A 20482-nucleotide genomic window follows, 5' to 3' on the forward strand; every position below is an offset into this window, starting at 1 on the left:
CATGCCGCTGACGTCATCGTTATGGTTGTAAGTCGTGCTGCCGTAGTCGATTGCTGTCATCGCTATCATGCCGTAGTTGCCGTCAATGTTGCAAGCGATTGGAAGGAATCCGCAGCGGTATGCAGGAGCTTTGCACAAAGTTCGGAGTGTTGAGTGAAGTAGGAGGAGTAACCACGGGTCATATTAAGTGAGTTCAGAGTTCGACAAATTCCTGAGGACTGCTGATTTTTCTTTCCAAAACTTTTTACCGCAAAAAAATAACAAGAAATCAGGCACAGAAAGAAGTTTTGATATCTTCTTTAATGTGGGTGTAACGGGTGTCCCATAGCAGTCGCCAAAAGTCTTCAGTTTAGATGACTGAAAACAAAGCTGGGCTATAATACTCGGTGAAAATTCAGCAAGCAATTCCCCACTTTGTGAATATTTTATAATACGATCTCTTTACTTTTATTTTTTATATGCAAATGGCTACATAAGTTCTACTGTTTAGCAAGAAGCATTTAATTATTCATTCGTTTTCTTGTTAGCGAGCCTTTTACCGGTCATCATCATCATCATCATCATCATCATCATCATCAGCCTGGTTACGCCCACTGCAGGGCAAAGGCCTCTCCCATATTTATCCAACAACCCCGGTCATGTACTAATTGTGGCCACGCCGTCCCTGCAAATGTCTTAATCTCATCCGCCCACCTAACTTTCTGCCGTCCCCTGCTACGCTTCCCTTCCCTTGGAATCCAGTCCGTAACCCTTAATGACCATCGGTTATCTTCCCTCCTCATTACATGTCCTGCCCATGCCCATTTCTTTTCCTGATTTCAACAAAGATGTCATTAACTCGCGTTTGTTCCCTCACCCAATCTGCTCTTTTCTTATCCCTTAACGTTACACCTATCATTCTTCTTTCCTTGAGGGATAATGGCAACCTGCTGTTCATGATCTGAGAATGCCTGCCAAACGCACCCCAGCCCATTCTTATTCTTCTGATTATTTCTGTCTCATGATCCGTATCCGCAGTCACTACCTGCCCTAAGTTTACCGGTCAGCAGGGATTTATTTTTAATCCTCAGAATTATTGACGAGAGGAAGTGAAGTCTTACGTGAGAAAATAAATTAAGACCTCGGTGCGAGAGCTTTATTGTAATGCTCCGTCGCGCGGAACCCAAATTCGACGCGACCATGCCGGGCGCGCTGTACCCAACCAGGGAAGGAAAGGCCATCCGACCTGGGGAATGAAGAGAACGAGCCCGGTGACTGGGGAACGCCGGGGAACTTCGGTGCTGCCTCGGGAGACGAAGCCGTCTGCACGGTGAGTGCGGTCGCTGGTTCTTGAATACTCACCTTGCACGCGGTATGGTGGTGCGCTGCAATGTTTTAGACGCCACTTGAGACACCAACGTATTCGGCACGCGAACGTCATTGCGATATTCACCGCCTGGAGCGTGCGGTTCACCGTCATTTCGTGCTTAGGCCTAGGCGATTCGACGACCTCGGCGTCGACCGGTGTCGCCGCGCTCCCCGTTGCAGACGGTGGTCGTTGTGCTGCTGTGTAACGGCAACCTGGCGTGTATTCCGGACCGGACCGTGCGCGCTGTAGTGGGCGCAGTGCTAACAGCTAGAATTTGAACAAGTTGTGCAAGCACTCGCTATCCAAGCGCATGCGAACTGCTTGTTGCGAGCGGCAAACCGGCGGCGGGACAGCTCCGTGCCCCCTTTTTACGATGCCCTTGCTCTTACTTGTTGAGTTCACTGCACGTGCTGTCGAGGTTATTTACAGCTCTCATTCAAAGTTCTGCCCTCGTTCTCAATTCACGTATAGTGTAACAACTTCATTTGCCTAATATAAATTCGTTTGCCTAATCTAATATGCAACCATAAACGGAGCTTATATATATATATATATATATATATATATATATATATATATATATATATATATATATATATATATATATATATATATATATAATAGCTCCGTTTATGGTTGCATATAAGATTAGGTTGTTTACGTAACTTGAACCTAGGATTTTGAGAAAGTGGTTCAGCTGAATGCAACTAACGGCACATGATTTGCCGTCATGTGGCGAGCTTTAGAGAGTATTTCTTTTTAATATATATTCCGCCTAATTAGTTAGTAGTTATGCAAAATCTTTAATGTTCACGTTAGGTTCAAGTGGGTTTTGCTGCGTTGTAGAAGGGGTACAGAAACGACAGATCCAATTTTTTTATGGCAACGTACATGCAGCATGGCGATTTTTTTTTTCCTGCGTTCATAGAAAGCCTGCGAAATATCGAAAAATGAAATAAAGCCACGTGACTGCGTTCGTGCGCTATCGTATTGCATCGCTCTAAACCTTGCGTCGAGCCTATCGCTTATCAGGGACGACGGCGATTCCTTTCCCTGTGCCACCGCCAAAGATGCTGACGTGCTGTGAAGCCGATGCCTACAGCTGCGCCCTCTCACATCGGCTAGGTCCGCGCGCACGGTTCTTTTGCACGAAGCGCGGTTGAGACCGCTGCAATACGATAGCGCACGAGCGCAGTCACGTGGTTTTATTTCATATTTCGCGGGCTTTCTTTATTAAATGCAAAAAAAAAATCACCACGCAGCTTGTACGTTGCCACAGAAAAAAAAAATGGATCGCTCGTTTCTGAATCCCTTCTACAACGCAACGAAACGCACTTGGCCCTAAAACGAATATTAAAATTTTGCATAATTCATCTTAGTTAAGTAACTAATTAAGCTGAATATGAAAATGCTCTAACCAGTGCCACATGACGGCAAACCATATGCCGTGGGTTTCACTAAGCTGTGCGCGGCTTACCACTTTTTAAAAAATCCTTGGTTCAATCCCTACATGCGATAACTGTAATTGCGAGGAAACAATCGCTCATCTTCCCTGTGGGTTTCCCCGCTTCAGTGCGCCCAAGACACAACTTTGAAGAGTGTTAGATAGTCTTGACAAACACCCTTTGTTGGAGGAAAGGGTCCTGGGACACGGGCTGAGACCGTCCGCAGCGCAAAGGGCTTTGAAAGCTTTGTTGCGCTCCTTGGGGAGAGCTGGGCTTAGAGACGGACTTTAAGCAGTGCCGTATTCTCTTTTCCTTTTCCCCTTTCTTGTTTGCTTTTCTTTCCTTTTTTATATCTCTTTTCTGTTAGCTTTTATTCCCCTAACCCCCATTCCCCAGCACTGGGTAGCCAGCCGGTCTTAGAACTGGCTAACCTCCCTGTCTTTCAATCTATTCCTGCTTCCTCCTCATTAATTCAAGTTACGTGAAACACCCTGTATACCTGTTTACTTTAAGGCTTTTCAGCGTGTCAATGAACACAATATTTTGAAGTATCAAATCAAAAATGAAATAAATGAATTTCTAGAATGGCATGCGCAGGTTTTCAGCGTTGTCTGTCTTTGTTTTGCATTTCTACACGCCAACTTGGAGGCTGGCTGACATGTGCAGTAGACGACGCCAAATAGTTTTAGCGGAAAAACAACTGAGTTTTGATGATTTCTTGCGTGCTAAACTAAAATAATCTAATTGTTGTTTGGGAAACTCGACAGTGTTAATCGATAGCATGTGTAAGGTATTTCATTTGCTAGGACCACAATGAACGTTTACATTGCCATATCAAATCCTTGTAAGTCACAATATACAAAGAATGTGTGCATTTGGCAGCACGATCGCAACTTTTTCATAATGATCATGAGCAAATGCAACTACCCTTCCTGTCGACACGTGTACTCTTCGACAAGCAGTTTCTTTTTTTCAGCTGATAATACTAACTATTCCACCCTAATAAGTTAAATAACATATGAGCGAGAGATGTTGCATATATCGCTTCAGCGTATAGTCATACCGAGTTCACTGCTCGCTTGCTGACAAGTGGGAAATGTAGGAATTTTTCCTGTAAACATATTCTGAATGAGGTTGATTGATATGTTATCGCCGTTTCTCAGTAACAAGCCTGTCGGTAAACTAACTAATCGGGGAACGAATCAATTCATAATTAATTTTAATTGAATTAATGAATGAATTCGGTCTTGAGCGGGAAAATATTGGTGACCCAGCAGGAGGCAGACTGTTGTGATGAAATTATCATGCTACTTTGAGACGTAACTTGATCGAAACCGCGCGGTCATAGGATTACATCTGCACGCCCAAAATGCACTCACCTGCTGTCGCCCTTTGAGCTCGTAGATGCCACTCGTGGCAGTTTAGGTTACTTGCGGCGAAACCTTCCGAGAATGCGCGTAGCTTGTCAGGCGAGAGCGAGTTAAATTAAAGACAGAACGTACTATACTCTGAATGGAGGAGTACGTTGTGACTAGTTTTCCAGTAGACGAGTGGAAAATGTTACAAATAACATTGAGAAGAATACCAGTCATTGCCACAAATAAAACAAAGACTAGTTTCAATTTCAGACTAGTTTCAGCACCGTTTAGAAAGAAAAAAAAAGAAAGGTTCATTAATACAGAGACGATGAACGTCGCTAAGGACCGGTGGTGCCTAAATTTCGCTAGCAGCCCAATGTACTGTACACTGCGTGCATGGTTAGGAAAATGCCCGTCGATACACTATACCACTTCGCAAGTAGCCTTTCTGTCCACCATGGTGGCATAGCGGCTATGTTGTTGCGCTGCTAAAAGCACGAGGTCGCGGGGTCAAATCCCGCCACGGCGGCCGCATTCCGGCGGAGGCGGAATGCAAAAACGCCCGTGGATTGGGTGCACGTTAAAGAACCCCAGGCGGTCAAAACTAATCCGGAGTCCTCCCCCATCCGGTGGGAATCAGACCGTGGTTTCGGCACGTAAAAACTCCAGAATTTAATTCTTTAACGTCCAGTTTCTGCTCGCAGACAACGAGTGCTTACCAAGGTAAGAATAAAACAGCATCTCACAAGTATTCAATAACGTTACAATATACGATGCGACACAGAGCTGCGCACATGCGTAATGAGTAAACGACAAATACGTTTCCCAATGTTTCACAAAACGTGAAAGCAAGGTTAAGTCTGCAAAGAAGCTAGGCACAAGTATGCGCACGCTGCGACATCTGTATAATAGGCCGAGACACGGAGGCCATAGAGGTACGAGCGTAACGCATACGGGCATACGCCAGGGCATACGCCAGGGCATACGCTGCCCAGCCCCCGTGAGGAATCCAGTTCGACTGCTCAGATATTTGTAAACTAATTGCATATCAGTAAGACGTTTTCCTTTTTTCTTCTTTCGTTCTGAAAAGCGCTTCATCCCACGTCGAAGTTCTAATTAAGCGCACTAATATACCTTATATTGCACTCATGAGAAGAAAAACCACCCCGCGTCTCGTATCAGCTTGTGCTCTTCTTACCTGCTCAGAACGCACGTTGTTCTATTTACAGGCTTTTGCGTCCCCTTCCCCCCTTGCGATGCCGCGCGCCCCGATTGCACGTCATCAAATGCTGCTGTTGCAGTATTTTATTTTAGCGATTAAGAGCTGCTCAAATTTCCTTTCATTCTCTTTTTCTTCTTTTTAGTAGGTTAAGGAGAGAGGGGGGGGCATGAAATGAAATTAAGTCACTGATAACATTGCACTAACGCGTTGTGAACGTTAAGCAGCAGCTTGAGCCCCATGGTACCTTTATAGTAAAATGCGTACGAAACAAACATCCACCCCTTAGACAGATGCTGAAGCCATTTAAGTGGAAGTTAGCTGTCATTAAAAGTAAAAGTAAAATTTCAGTGATTCCTGGAACTAGGGTAAGGAACGACAATTTTTTACAAAGTTTGATAAAGAATGAGCATATTTCACGCAAATTTGATGTATCTAGTTGGCAACTCTGCTATTTCTCCACGAAACCAAATATTGCAGCTTCGCCAACATGGACGAAGTTGATATACTGCACATGACCTTAGGTGGCGTCGCTAATTTGTCAATAAGACATTTGAAAAATTAATCTAACTAAAAAATAAAACACATTTTATATAGACTCTAAATTATAAGAGCAAATTTACCTTTCTTTAAACGTTCTATTAGCTTGGGTTTACGAAACTACAATACCTGCTTTCGTTACGAAGTACTAGTAAAAATCATGCTCACTTTTTTTTCCATCAACCTTACAAGTTCTGTTGATTTTTACGCAAATACTGCAAGCATAAATGAAGGTGTGCTCGCAACAGTCACTAGATTTTCACTATTCAATTTTTTCCTCTTTTTTAAACACGAGATATCTTATTGCAATAGGTTGTACAATTGTCTAAGGACAGCCTTTCCGTCCGTCGCGTGTATTTGAATAGGGAGGATGAACCAGCTTGGGTACTAGTATTTGACTAAAAGATAAATTGTGTCAGTGTGTAAATGCGGCGATTGTGTTATCCTCATGAGAGGGTAACCCGCCGTGGTTGCTCAGTGGCTATGGTGTTAGGCTGCTGAGCACGAGGTCGCGGGATCGAATCCCGGCCACGGCGGCCGCATTTCGATGGGGGCGAAATGCGAAAACACCCGTGTACTTAGATTTAGGTGCACGTTAAAGAACCCCAGGTGGTCGAAATTTCCGGAGTCCTCCACTACGGCGTGCCTCATAATCAGAAAGTGGTTTTGGCACGTAAAACCACATATATATTATTATTATATCATGAGAGGGTGAGCAACCAACAAACGATTATTGGAAGCCAGCCGCATCTGAAACACACTGAAACGGGCTTTCATAGTCATCGAGGTCGAAGTATGCGACTGAACCAGGAGACTTCTAGGCTGCTGGAACACTTATACAACATCCAAGTTTACAATAAAGGAAGGTGTGTGTGCGTGTGCGTGTGCGTGCGTGTGTGTGTGTGTGTGTGTGTGTGTGTGTGTGTGTGTGTGTGTGTGTGTGTGTTTTAAGAGTACATGAAGCGTCATTCATGTCTATGCCATCGTAACTAAATTAGTCCTGTAGATTTAATATTGTAAAGTTAATCAGAAACACCAAATATTTAGGACAGTAGGGTTGAGGATTGGGCGAGGTGGTATTACATTCTAAAACTGGTACAGCGCAACATAGAAAGGAAGAAAAAAGTCAAGCCGGCCAGATGATAGAACATCGCTCTGTTCTTTCATCTGGCCGGCTCGACTTGTTTCTTCCTTCCTATGTTGCGCTGTACCAGTTTTAGAATTTTATGACAGCGTCGGGCATGCCCTGTAGGGCTGTGCGAATATTCGAAATTTCGAAGATGGATCGAATGGTTCCTACTGTTTATTTCGTATGAGATTACAAAATTCACTATTCGACTATAACGCATAATTATTGGAGCCTAGAGGAGCGACCCCTCCGCAAACAAAGACGATTCAGGTATGAGTTGCATAATAACGCTTTGTTCTTCTCGAGGGAGAAAGACCGATGCAAGTGGACATGGTTCCTAATGATTCTTATGGAGGAGAGTCGGGATGGTTGCAAAGAGGCACAACTAAAAGTGTTCATTAGTATAATTTTGTTACCTAATCGATTTAATGGAAATTTATCGCTTAAGCTCTGATGTCCGCCAGTACGTGCTAAGTTCGTGAGCGAATGCTCAGAGCAGATAACTTCTGCGCAGTAATTTCCCCAATCATTCAATAAGAATGCCTCGCTTTCAGACAGCTTATGAATTTGTTGTCTCGGTTTAGGCAAACCAGTTTATTATTTCACCAACCAGTCTCACCATGTTCGCATCCCCTCAAAACGATGTGTTATAGTATTACAATCAACTCCTTCAATGAACGCCACGCTCGTGGTGTATTCGGCGACGTGCTGTTCCCATTTTTTTCCATTCCGGTCATTGTCCTGGTGTATCAGATAAGTGAAAGAAGTTGTTTGTCATTTATAAGCTCCTCAGTTGACCGGGTGTCCATTTGTGACCGGCATTACATGCATGTATCAGACTGAACGTAAATAAGCCCACCTTTTTACCAAACGGACCACAGACAAACTTTGTTTCACTTTGCTAAGAAATAGGAAAATGGTCCGTATTGGATTCTATATTCGAAGGACGTTTTTCTCAAATATTCGTATTCGATTGATCCAGAAATTTCACAGTTTGAACAACATACTGCCTCGGGTTTCTATGAAACCTTGCCACTCTACATTGCTTTGGCAAATACCACTCGTGAACCGCCTAGTTCCTAAAAAAATAGCATTCTTAATGACTTGAATTTTTCCTTTAAAAAATTGTTTCTTATCAGTAGCCCAATTAAGTACGCTGCTTGCTGGGGACGTATTCTTGGGAGATCACTTTCGGCGGTATACTATCACTTTTGTGTGGCATAGAACACTGCTCGCTGTTATGATTCCATAGCACTGAAAGTGATATCTCCAAAAGCTACCCTCCGAGAATACGTCCCCAGGACAAACTACTCCCTTCGGGAGTTCTATAATTACTCGAATTCTACTACGTCCGCCTTCTCCATCGCATACCCGCGAATTCCCTCATCGTATCGGCCCATGCATGCAATTCCTTCGACAGGATGTGCCTTCCCTTTGCACCCTTGCTATCAATCGTGATCGAGCACCGTTCTACGCGTTATGACGACCTGCCCAACTCCGCTTCTCCCTGTTGATCTCAGCTAGAACATAGCCTGCTCGTGTTTCTCGCGATCGATCCAATGTCCACATTGCGGTGTTTCTTCGTCTTAAATCAGCGACCGTAGTTGTTAGCGTCCTTTCAAGTACTTTCAAGTATTTCAGTTGTGGCCCGTGTTGCGGCCGCATGCGGTTGTCCTTAAGAAGTGCATCAACTTTTCAATTGTAAGCTTGTGGCAACCGAAGATAATATTTCTTCTGCCTTCTAGTCATATACAGTATACAGGGTGCTCAAAATTAAGCTTTGTGGTTTTCTTAAATTAGGCACTGGGGAAGAGGGGAAGGGGAATAGTTATCTTTGCCTATGCCTCCGCCCCGTTGTCAGACTAAACGCCGCACGCAACAGCCGCGTCACATCAGAGAGGAGCTTTGCGCCGATCCTCACTTTCTTGAATGCGTAGTGATGCGATCGACGATTAAAAATTGGGGTCGGATATCTAGGAGCACAGATACGCTAGACGAATTCTTCCAACTGATACTGCGTAGAAGCACAGCTGCCTCTAACTTTTCAATACAAACATACCCACTTATTGAATTTTAGTTCATTGGGCTGCTGACAGCGGTAATTACCATCACACTCTGTGTCCCTCTGGCCACATAACGTATTTGCACAGGTGGCCTTGTGTGTGTGTGTGTGTGTGTGTGTGTGTGTGTGTGTGTGTGTGTGTGTGTGTGTGTGTGTGTGTGTGTGCGTGCGTGTGCGTGTGCGTGTGCGTGTGCGTGTGCGTGTGCGTGTGTGTGTGTGTGTGTGTGTGTGTGTGTGTGTGTGTGTGTGTGTGTGTGTGTGTTTCACGCTATGGGCGGTACCTTCACCCACTTAGGCGGCTTAGTTTGGTACGTATGTCCACTGACTTACAGCAATCGTTCAGCATTGCCAATTCGATACGTCACTCCCGCCTAAAAAGGAAGCGCTGATCCTTGCTTTTCTTTTTGTTTTTCAGCGAAGCTGTTTAAGGCTACTTTCCCCACAATCGTGTCCGCGTGTAGAAAAGATCCCGAAGATAATGCAACGCCGGGCCGACCCGTGGCGAAAGTGCAGTTCGCCATTAAGGGGCCCACATGCACAGCTATTTTGCCTTGGCGTGACTTCTAGTGACACTCAAAAGTTGGCAAAACTGTTTTCCGTGTTGTTCTTTTGACATGGCCTATAATTAGTTTTCTTTAGTAATTTTCATTAGGCGTCCGCTGCAGTGTATTTCTGAGGGTGCTTAGTTTGCGAAAAGGCAGGGGCATGGCGTGTTGAGCAACTTCGAAAAATTAGTGATAGTTCGTACAACAGGCACACTACTAACCAGCGCCTACGTCATCCATGCGTATGCAGCCAAGAATTCAAAAAATATTTGCTGGGAATATTTGAAAGTATTCAATGCTACCTTTGGATTTGGCCGCTGAACCTAGAAAATGTTTTGGATTTGTTGCTCAGAAGTACTACTTTATGTCCAGCCTGATGTAATCACCCCTAAGGAAAGTAAAACGATCATATTTGCCGTTGTGCAGACGTATCCGAAAATTGACCAAGCTGTCAAATCTAATTTGACGCATATAAGCTCCGCATAGCAACAGGTAAGCGCATGCTCCATTCAATTGCGACGAAAACAGAAGTACCGCAGTGCAGTATCTCCGTAAATCACCTGTCACGCCGAACAAAATAGGAATGTGGACGTACACGCACATAACTGCCGGCAGAAACAATGCGCAGAAGCCAAGCTATCGATCGCGATCGCAGTTGGGCAGTCCAACTTATCTTTTTTTCTTTCAAGGGCGCGCTATTGATCCACGCCAGAAGGTCAAGGTTGAGCACGTGGTTGTAACCAGCGGTGAGCGAAATGAAAGGGACCCCCAGTACCGCTGAGCACTGTAGAGCTCCTAGAAACAGCGCCGCGGATTTTACCTTCATCACGATCGCTGGTTGCGCAAAAAGCTTCGCTTGACGCCCCCCGCACGGCTCTCACACCAGTCGGATTGGTTGGTGGCGCGGGCGCCACGTCATTTGGCGGCTAGATGGTTGCCTGCGCAATGATTTGGACAACCTCGGTTCGGAAATGAATACACATAATCAGGCAACACGACCTGGGTGGCTGCTGAGTCTCAACGCGAACCGGGCGGGCGTTGCGAAAGACGGCTCGCTGTTGCCAGGGCGCACGCCCGCAGGCAAGGCGGCGCACGCTGGTCAGGGGCAGACGCGGCAGCGCCTTGTGTTACATTATTAGTATTTCAATATTCGATTTCACAAGCAAGGGGATCTTGTGTGTGTGCGTCCACCGTTAAAGGTCAAAAAGATGGCCGAGGCAGTACATATATATGCAAGCCACTCGGAGATAACTTTAGTCAGAGCTCCTCAGTCGCTGTTTTTTTTTTTTCGTTTTCTCTCTTTCTTCTTCTTTTATCTTCTTGTGTAGTTTCGGCCAGACAGTCACGTGTCCATCGTCGTATCTTTTATACCGCTGCTGCAGAGACACCATTGTTTTTAAACCCTATCAGCTTTCACGTATGAGTCATGAACGTTGATACTGCGCTCAACCGTATATACTTGTTGCTGGCGATGTGCTCACGCAACAGAGCGCAAAATTGAAAAATTGCTGTTGACCGTCGAGAAGGACCAGGCCCACAAAGGAAGAGCGAACACCATCGGAAAGACAGAGAGAACGCCATGCTTTGCTCAACAAAAGCTTGGGTCGCTAGGCAAAGCGTTATTCATGCGTTAAAGGACGCACGAGCGGCATACGACATGAATAGAGCGGGGCGTTCCTTGCCTGTGATGCCGAATCCTCCACGGTACCATGCAAAGATGGCGCTGCACCAAGGGACGTGGGTCGATGGCAAGTGCGCGCCGGAGATGGCCCTCCTCTGTCGGCTGCAGTCCCTATTCACGCTTTATGACGCTCTGGCCACGGCTCTCGAAAGCGCGCCGAACCCGGTGGTGACTACGTCAGTGGGCGCTGTCTGTCGCGATGGACGCCTCGTCAGGAGGGCACTGGGATACGGGCCCTCGAGCGAGGGGAGCCAAAAGCATCCGGGCACTTAGGATCTCCGGCTCAACACCGCGACTGCGCTCTTTCAGGCGTCCGTCAACAAAATGAAACCAAACGTGCCGCAAGCACGGTCTTGCGATATTAAAAGGGAAGAAAGAAAGTGAAAAACATCGTGCCAGATGTCATCCCTTTTGCGCCATACTTTTTCCGCGACCATTACTACAGCGCCTAGAGTGTGCAGCTGGCATGCTTTGCGCATGTTATTTTACAATGATCGTATCCCTCGCTTGCTGCTCAACAGCTATGGCGTTCGGCTACTGAACACGTTGTGGCTGGTTAGGTGTGCCACTGCGGCGACCGCGTTCCGAAGGGGCCAGAATGCAAAAGCTTCCTTGTGGTGAGGCCACTGGACGCGCTGAATAACAACCAATAATAGAAGCAATAGTAGAAGCTCGAACCTAACTTCGAGTGTGGGACCCAATATCCAAGTAGACGGCTAATCCAGTGTTGTTAAAACTTCGAGGTGGTTGTATTTTCAGGCGCATCTAAATATTCAGTTTCGTTTGACACTGAGGGCCACTGCGCTGTTTCCTTACTTCCGATGTCACTGTTAACGTACCCAAATGTAGCTTGGAACGAACGCAGAAGTAACAACGACCATTCAGACACACACACACACACAAAGAAAAAAAAGAAGCGTCAGGGTAGCTAGGCGACTTCTTCAGATGGCTGAGTTTCATTCACGTAAGGTACACGGGAATAGAAATAACGCATGTATCACCTGAAAGAGCAGTCGTTTTCACTTCATTTATTTCGTGTATAAAGCAGTCGTAATGCTTGCCAAGGATAATGCAACGTTCAAACATGGCAAAGCAGCCGCACGTATTGCAGTGGACTCAAAGAGCTCCTTACGTCCGTTTCACACTGTACTGACGTTCTCAGAGTTCTGCCATTCATGAATCATCCAGTCTTCCCAACGTAATGCTTTCCACAAGAGTACACGAGTTCTAGTAAGCATTTTCTGCAAGCTTTACGCATCTGCACTTATGTCTCCTTTTCTAACTACATCCGCACTGTATGTCCATTCTGGCGAACTTACTTTGCGTACCTGCTACTCAAGTTGAGCTGCGAGTTCAACATTTCTACGTAGCGGGAGACTTTCACCAGATGTACAAAGTCTTGTCGTGCAAGTAGAGAATGACGACTAATGGTTGTCTCTTCTGTAGTAACTGCTTGGTCCATTCAGTTTCGCTTGCGCAGGATCTGCTGGGAATCTTTCCAGCTAACCTTCTGTGGGCACACGGAGAGAAATGCGGGATGAAAGAGAACGGAGGGTAACCGGAGCTATATGTGGTCAAAATTTGCCAGCTTATTGGGCAGTTGGCGTTGGCCGAGAGCCCAGATTTCCAGGTGCTCATCATCTGTGCCCGCAGGACTTCTTGAGCGCATTTGCAAAACATACCAGTGCTACATTTCGCATTTTCCCGGTGCGCAGAACGTAACGGTAAATTTGGCTCCTTGCAAAGCGCCCGGTGCACCCAGCCGGGGTCAGCTTTCTAAAGAGACACCTTTACATAAAGGAACTTTTTCTGCACCCTTCCCTCGGAAGTCATGAACTGATTACAGAGGGATAAAACCACCTACTACGGTTGTACATAAAAACACCAGAATAAAATATCTCCGAGTCGCTCTCAAACTTTATTTTATGAGATCATCGAAATGTCCAACCGTTTTTCTTGCTATTCTTTTTTCCTTACAGGATACCTGAAATGGATCGATCAGGTTCGGGTAAAAGCAGGTCAATCACTATGGAAGTAATGCATCAACCTACGGAGGCACCTTTCTTCTGAAGGTGAGGTACGCCGTTCCATTGGGCGAATGTCGGTGTGAGATGATCATTGAGCGTTTCTAAAGAGATACTAATCGATGAAGCTGACGTGGGGAGTAAGTGCAAACTCATGTGTGCACTGGTTCATACAGGTTTGTGGTGCGTCAAAGGGGTAAAGAGTGAGAAACAGACATACATGCCTGTGCTACAGCTCGAACTGGCACAGTTCTCTGATTACGGGACTAAGCCTTACTGCTCCATAGCGAAGCCAGACATCTAGCCTCGCAGCGGCCAGAATCATCCTTTATTTACGGAAATGTAAAGTACTGCAGCCAGTACAGCGTCATTGAGGACCAACGAGAAAAGAAAAAAGAAACCTGTATAGCGAAGGTGTCATTTTGGACGTCAGTGTTGCAGGTAACATATTTCGCGCCTGCGAGAAAATATCCGTGCTGCGGTATGGCATGTCGTCGTGGAAAGTTTCTGACTTTACTGCATTGAATAGAAGGCGCGCCTACAAACTTATGAAAATTTAGTTTTCAACTATAAGAGTCAAGCAGCAACGGAAGAGAACGAAAATTGTCCTAATACTAAATTTCTGGGCGACAGTAAAGAAATGATAAAGAAATAAGTGGAGCTAAAAACCAGGCAGCAGCAACAATATTTTCCCGCATGCGTGCTTTAGACAGTACTGTAGTCGTATATATATATATATATATATATATATATATATATATATATATATATATATATATATATATATATATATATATAGATACATATAACAAACATGTCATAGGAAGCCACCAAACAATGACACCAAGGACAGCATAGGGGATATTACTTGTACTTACTAATTGAATTAAAACGATAAATTAATGGAAATGATAGTGGATGAAAAAAAAATTACCGACGATTACGTTACTTCCTAATGCGAAATTTGAGCGCAGCAAATAAGCTGTTTCACCTTTTCGATAGATTGAGGCAAAGAAATCGAGCAACACATGTATGCGCTATCACAGAATTTTTTTTTTTTCACACGTATTCCTTTAACAAAGACTCCACTAACAGTTCTTGACAGTCATGAAGGAAGCTTTGTGGTCGGAGAAATAGACTGATATATGTTCGACTTGGTACACCAATGCTTGATTCTCAAAGACGAGATCTATACAAGTGCCTCGCGAGGTTGTCACAGCCGTGGGACGCGTTACGAGCGAGAGGAACGGGATGTTCTCCCGCATAAGTGTTAGGAAATTGCTGTTTGTCTTTAGGTCAACATTAAAGTCCCCCACTACTAACATCGGTGTGGATCGATGGACGGTTAATGCGAGTTGCAGGAAGTGCACGACGTCTTTCGTGAGTGCGGTAGCGGACTCACGAAAGCGGTATCAGTCGGTCGCTGCTAGCGCTGGGGGGATGAAAGGGGGGCGGAGCTGGTTACGAGGCCGACGATAACGCCGACGACGACGCGAAACCCAGGAACGGACGCCAAAGAGCCATTTGTGTAGCCAGCCCTCCTCCACAGTCTCTCCTCCTCCCTTCCATCATCCTCCCTCGCCCGGAGAGCCGACAGCGCGCATGCGCGGCGGCGGAGCAGCAGATTCGTCGGCGAGCTGGTTACGAGGCCGACGACAACGCCGACGACGCCGACGACGACGACGACGCGAAACCCAGGAACGGACGCCAAAGAGCTGCGCTCTAAAACAACTTGCCGCAGGTGGGGAACGTCCCTACATCTTCCTATTACGCGTGCGATGCTCTACCAATTGAACTACCGCGGCGTCGTTCTCCATTACACTTTCTCGGGTATATGTTTTTACTACTAGAACTAACCCTGGGGGTGCTTGCCAGCGCCACCACTCATGAACCTTGGCGGCGGATGTGGAATATCCTTTGTGCCGCAGGCGTTACGAGTACGTGATTTTTTTGGGGGTAAGGGCAACTGGTCAATAACCAACACATGCTACTTGAAGGGACGAATGTTGCCGGATTCGAGACCCTCGTTATGGATTATATATATATATATATATATATATATATATATATATATATATATATATGTGTGTGTGTGTGTGTGTGTGTGTGTGTGTGTGTGTGTGTGTGTGTGTGCGCGCGCGCGCTAGAATCCGGGAAAACACACGCACGCACACGCGCATCCATACACGCTGTCTCCCTCATGCAAGCACAGAAACGTCATCCACGTCGAGCGGGCGGTCGTTGGAAGTCAGCATTCCTTTCAGTCACCCGTGACCCACCGCCTCTAAAGGCCTTCATCTCAGCTCGCTCCGAGTGTGTCCTTCACAATTATCGCTGCCCTCTAGATAGCTATGGAGCTGCATACCTTTTTCTTGTGTCCGGTGTTCACCAGGCGGCAATATTGGGAGCGGACGCACGGTGCACTGACAAGCGGCCGTTGCGTACTATACCATATCGAGTCTTCGTCGCGCGCCTCTGGCGCCCGGAAAGGTCATTTTAGAGCGCAGCTCTTTGGCGTCCGTTCCTGGGTTTCGCGTCGTCGTCGTCGTCGGCGTTGTCGGCGTTGTCGTCGGCCTCGTAACCAGCTCGCCGACGAATCTGCTGCTCCGCCGCCGCTCATGCGCGCTGTCGGCTCTCCGGGCGAGGGAGGATGATGGAAGGGAGGAGAGACTGTGGAGGAGGGCTGGCTACACAAATGGCTCTTTGGCGTCCGTTCCTGGGTTTCGCGTCGTCGTCGGCGTTATCGTCGGCCTCGTAACCAGCTCCGCCCCCCTTTCATCCCCCCAGCGCTAGCAGCGACCGACTGATACCGCTTTCGTGAGTCCGCTACCGCACTCACGAAAGACGTCGTGCACTTCCTGCAACTCGCATTAACCGTCCATCGATCCACACCGATGTTAGTAGTGGGGGACTTTAATGTTGACCTAAAGACAAACAGCAATTTCCTAACACTTATGCGGGAGAACATCCCGTTCCTCTCGCTCGTAACGCGTCCCACGGCTGTGACAACCTCGCGAGGCACTTGTATAGATCTCGTCTTTGAGAATCAAGCATTGGTGTACCAAGTCGAACATATATCAGTCTATTTCTCCGACCACAAAGCTTCCTTCATGACTGTCAAGAACTGTTAGTGGAGTCTTTGTTAAAGGAATACGTGTGAAAAATAAAAAAAAATTCTGTGATAGCGCATACATGTGTTGCTCGATTTCTTTGCCTCAATCTATCGAAAAGGTGAAACAGCTTATTTGCTGCGCTCAAATTTCGCATTAGGAAATAACGTAATCGTCGGTAATTTTTTTTACGTCCATTCTGACGCATCTGCACACAACTTCGCACGCATGAACAGCGGCTCCGAAATGAAAAAATGACGACCATTCCTCATACTTTAGCAGCGACACCGAAAGCGTGTCTATCCGAGCATGGCCTCTGGGCTTCGAGCAGATTTATTGCCATCCCATGGTAATGCGAAGATATTACGCGCGTTCCTTTCTCTTAATGTCAGCGCGTGGACGTGAACTTTTCGCGCAGAGGGAAGCCGGACGTTTAGGTGAAAGCAACGTGGCGGCGCGAGCATGAGCCGCCATGGAATTCCGCTTCTTTCTACCCTTACTCAATGCGAAAGTCATAAAGCCTATACGTAACGGCGCCAACAAGTATGGCTTGAAGCATATGTCTGACAAACCAACGTATAGAGAGAGAGGAGTGGACTGTGGAAAGTACAGTTACTCCGAAGAAAATCGTAAGGTCGTCGAACTTGTTATCTACGTGCTTCGGGGTCTCGCATACCTCCACGACTTCATGTTTTCTTGAAGGGCAAAAGCCTCAACTAAGTTTGCTGCCACGAGAGAAATGTCTGGACAAGGCACTCAGAAGGTTGTTTGCTTTAATTTTTTCAGTGTGTGTCTGTGTGCGCGCACACACACATTAGCAGATGGGCACACAACCAGTATAGCACATACCGAATGGCTAAATTAAAGAAAATAAAGTAAATCAACGAATCGTTTGAATATATAGAGAGAGATAAGATAATGCAGAGAAAGGCAGGGAGGTTAACCAGAGGTAGTTCCGGTTTGCTACCCTGCGCAGGGGGAAGGGTTAAGGGGGATAAAAAGAGAAACAGAGTGGAAAGGGGAGATTTAGTTATAATCTTGGAATATAATGCGCCATTCCACTAGGAGGTCAGTAGGCTTTAGAGATGCCTGTGAACCGAGATTATATGTCCAGGTTTTAGTAGGAATTTATCATTGGTCGCTCGAGGCCGTTTTCCCTTCCCCCAGCGTAGGGTAGCCAACCGTGCGTTTGACTGGTTAACATCCCTGCCTTTCTTTTCTCTCTCTCTCTTGGCGCATTCACGCTGTTGGCACCGCCGTAGTCGTGCTGTCCGGCTGTTGACTGCGCACGCGCCGATCGCGCGCGGAGTGTAAGGTCTTCGGGAATGTGGAGTGCGCTTGGCTGCAAAAACGTCGGCGCGAAGTGCGACGCACCGTCAACGCTACGCTTATGACTCGGTGGCGTAGCCAGGGCTGTAGTCTCCTTTGCGCTGTTGGCATGAGCGCTCTGCGCACGCACGCTGTAAGCGCGGCGTTCCCGCTGAGCTGCTGTGTGTGCTCTGGTCTGAGCAGTAACTTGCCAAGCTATAATGTTCTTTAATATTTCACTGCGCGCTGGCTAAGGCCGACGGTTGCCCGACGCTCTCACCTCGCGGGCCATCGAGGTGCGACTCCACTGGCGACGCCCTCCTCATGCCGCCAGCGTTGTGAGACGCCTGGTAGCTGCCGGGGCGCTGTTCCTTCTGCCCAGCAGCAGTTACCTTGCGTGCTGCGTTGCACTAACGTGCCGCCGCCGCATGTTTGGTTCGAACACCTCCCGAGTAACGCAAGCGCAACGCTAAACCTTTCTGTCGTTGTTAATGTGTAGTCCTTTGTGCTGAACTGCCTATCTTATTATTATTATTATTATTATTATTATTATTATTATCATCATCATCATATCATCAAGAACAGAGGCGCTCTTAGTGGCGCTATACTTTCGTCAGTCAGCCATACAGGTGTAATATAAGAAGCGCGTTCGCTGGTACTTGAATTCTCGGCGCACATAAAGCCTTCGTATATGTACCCACAAATGTACCCGCCAAGGTACCGGCCGACTCAGCAGCGGCCAGCAGGAGCCGCCGCCACGCAAAACCAGGGAGGGCAGGCAAAGAAAGAAGCGCTTCAATAGGTTGCTCAGACGGTTTGAAGAGTAATGTGAGTGAGCCAGTAATACTGATCTCGGGTGACTCGTACGATGAAACTCTCCCGCGGACAAGGCCAGGAGACGATCTCGGCTTTCTGCTTGCAGAGTGAGCCACTCATCTAAGGCTGGCGTTGTCGCTGTGTGCTTCTGGCAACTACTGTGGAATGCGAGGCAATGGCACTGTAGTAGAGCACGCCCCCCCCCCCCCCTCAACCTCTTTGCTCTCAATAATGTTTCGCAGGAGGGGCAGTCATTGACAGACTCAAGAAAAGGACTGTTAGTTCCATATTATGGATTGGCTTCTGTCGCTTGTGCTCCTGCAATTGTGCAACAATGTCTGGCGTAAGGGCAAGACTGGTGCGGGTTCTGTGAACTATAGGACATGGTATCCGTTAGTAAGCCAGGCACGTACCCAGGGGGGGGCCCGGGGGGGCCCGGGCCCCCCCCGAAATCAAGTGGCATACCCCCCTCCCCACCCACGCCACCACTCCTCACACATTCCTCAAGCGCCGCCAGATTAATGTTGAGACTTGGCAGCCGTTCATCGGTCAGCCTTATGCTGCCTTTTTCACCCCTTTTAGATGGCGGTAGTTATCGGCATCTCTTGTAATGTGAAGGGCAGTTTTCTCATAGATTCCGCACCCGCGAGATTAACTCGATATGCGTTCAGTTGTCATCATCTATTCAACCGTCACGCGCATAGCTGTTGCTTTTGTTAGTTTAACCTTCTTTGTTTAGGCTGATCCTGGGACCAGGAGAGGGATGCGGCTGTTACTCAGCTGGTCTGTATACTCTCATGGAACGAGTTGCGGCCGGAAAAAACGCCAATTGCGTTTAACTTATCCCTTTGCTTCATTGTTTCCTTGAGTTACGGCTCGCCGCGACGCTGGCAGATGCCCGGAACCATATACACGTGATATGGGTTAGATAAGGTGGGAAATAAAATAATGTGAAAGAGCGTCCATCATGAAACCCTGCAATAACCCTTATACCCATAAGCAAGATGACTGTCGCCCGTTACCTCGTCTGTTTTTCCCTAATTGTATAGCACTTTTCGTGCAAAATTGGAAACGGGAAACAAAAATCGCAAGGAGTTGAGAAATTAAGAGATCTACTGAGGGAGAGAGCCAACGCAACAACCAAATATGTTAACCGTTGTTTATGAGAATATTTATGGATCAACATCTTTTTATTTAAAAAGGAAGTAGAGGAAACGCCGCCGGAAGTGGAGAATAATTACTTGCTTTGAATGACGCTTCTACAGTTATCGGTCGAACCGCCTCACGTAGCCACTTCTCTGCTGTGCTTATGTGGGTGTTTTTCTAACCTTTCTCGGTGAGCGCAGTACGTCTAGAATCGCAGAGTCCTGCGCTCTACGCGGTTGTATGGGACTGGTGGCCGCACAGCGTTACGCAATTCGCGGAACTGTCAAAACTGATCCACAAGGCGAAAATAACTGATATTCGAAACTATAACATGAGAAAGACTGAAGAAGCCGTAAAAAAATGAACGCAGCCTGAAATCAGTAAAAAAGAAACCTGGCATAGGACAAACCATGATGTATGCACTAAAAATAAAAAGGATAATATCATAAGCAATCTCGAAGATACAGAAAAAGCAGCGGAAAAATTCTAAGCTGACTTGCATACAGTACCCAGAAGAATCACGATACCTCACTTAGAAATGGTAATGAACGGGATACAGAAACTCTCCTATAACTAGCGATGAGGTCAGAAGGGCCCTGCAAGACATGAAACGATGAAGAGCGGGAGGAGAAGGTGAAATAACAGTCCATTTAATCCAAGATGGAGGAGACATAATGCTTGAAAAACTGGCGGCTCTTTATACGAAGTGTATATTGACTGCAATGGTCCCAGAAAACTGGAAGAATGCAGA

General features: G+C 46.7%; 1 protein-coding gene across 1 annotated transcript in view; it reads left to right on the forward strand.

Moving 5' to 3' along the window:
• Eip75B (Ecdysone-induced protein 75B) overlaps positions 1-20482 on the forward strand; it is a 370621-nt gene that overhangs the window by 263266 nt on the left and 86873 nt on the right. Inside the window, exon 3 of the mRNA XM_065430960.2 lies at positions 13307-13399. The gene's annotated coding sequence lies outside the window, so the exon portion shown is untranslated. The remainder of the gene's footprint in view (positions 1-13306; positions 13400-20482) is intronic.

Source organism: Dermacentor albipictus, chromosome 1, assembly GCF_038994185.2.
Source record: "Dermacentor albipictus isolate Rhodes 1998 colony chromosome 1, USDA_Dalb.pri_finalv2, whole genome shotgun sequence".
Classification (NCBI taxonomy): domain Eukaryota; kingdom Metazoa; phylum Arthropoda; class Arachnida; order Ixodida; family Ixodidae; genus Dermacentor; species Dermacentor albipictus.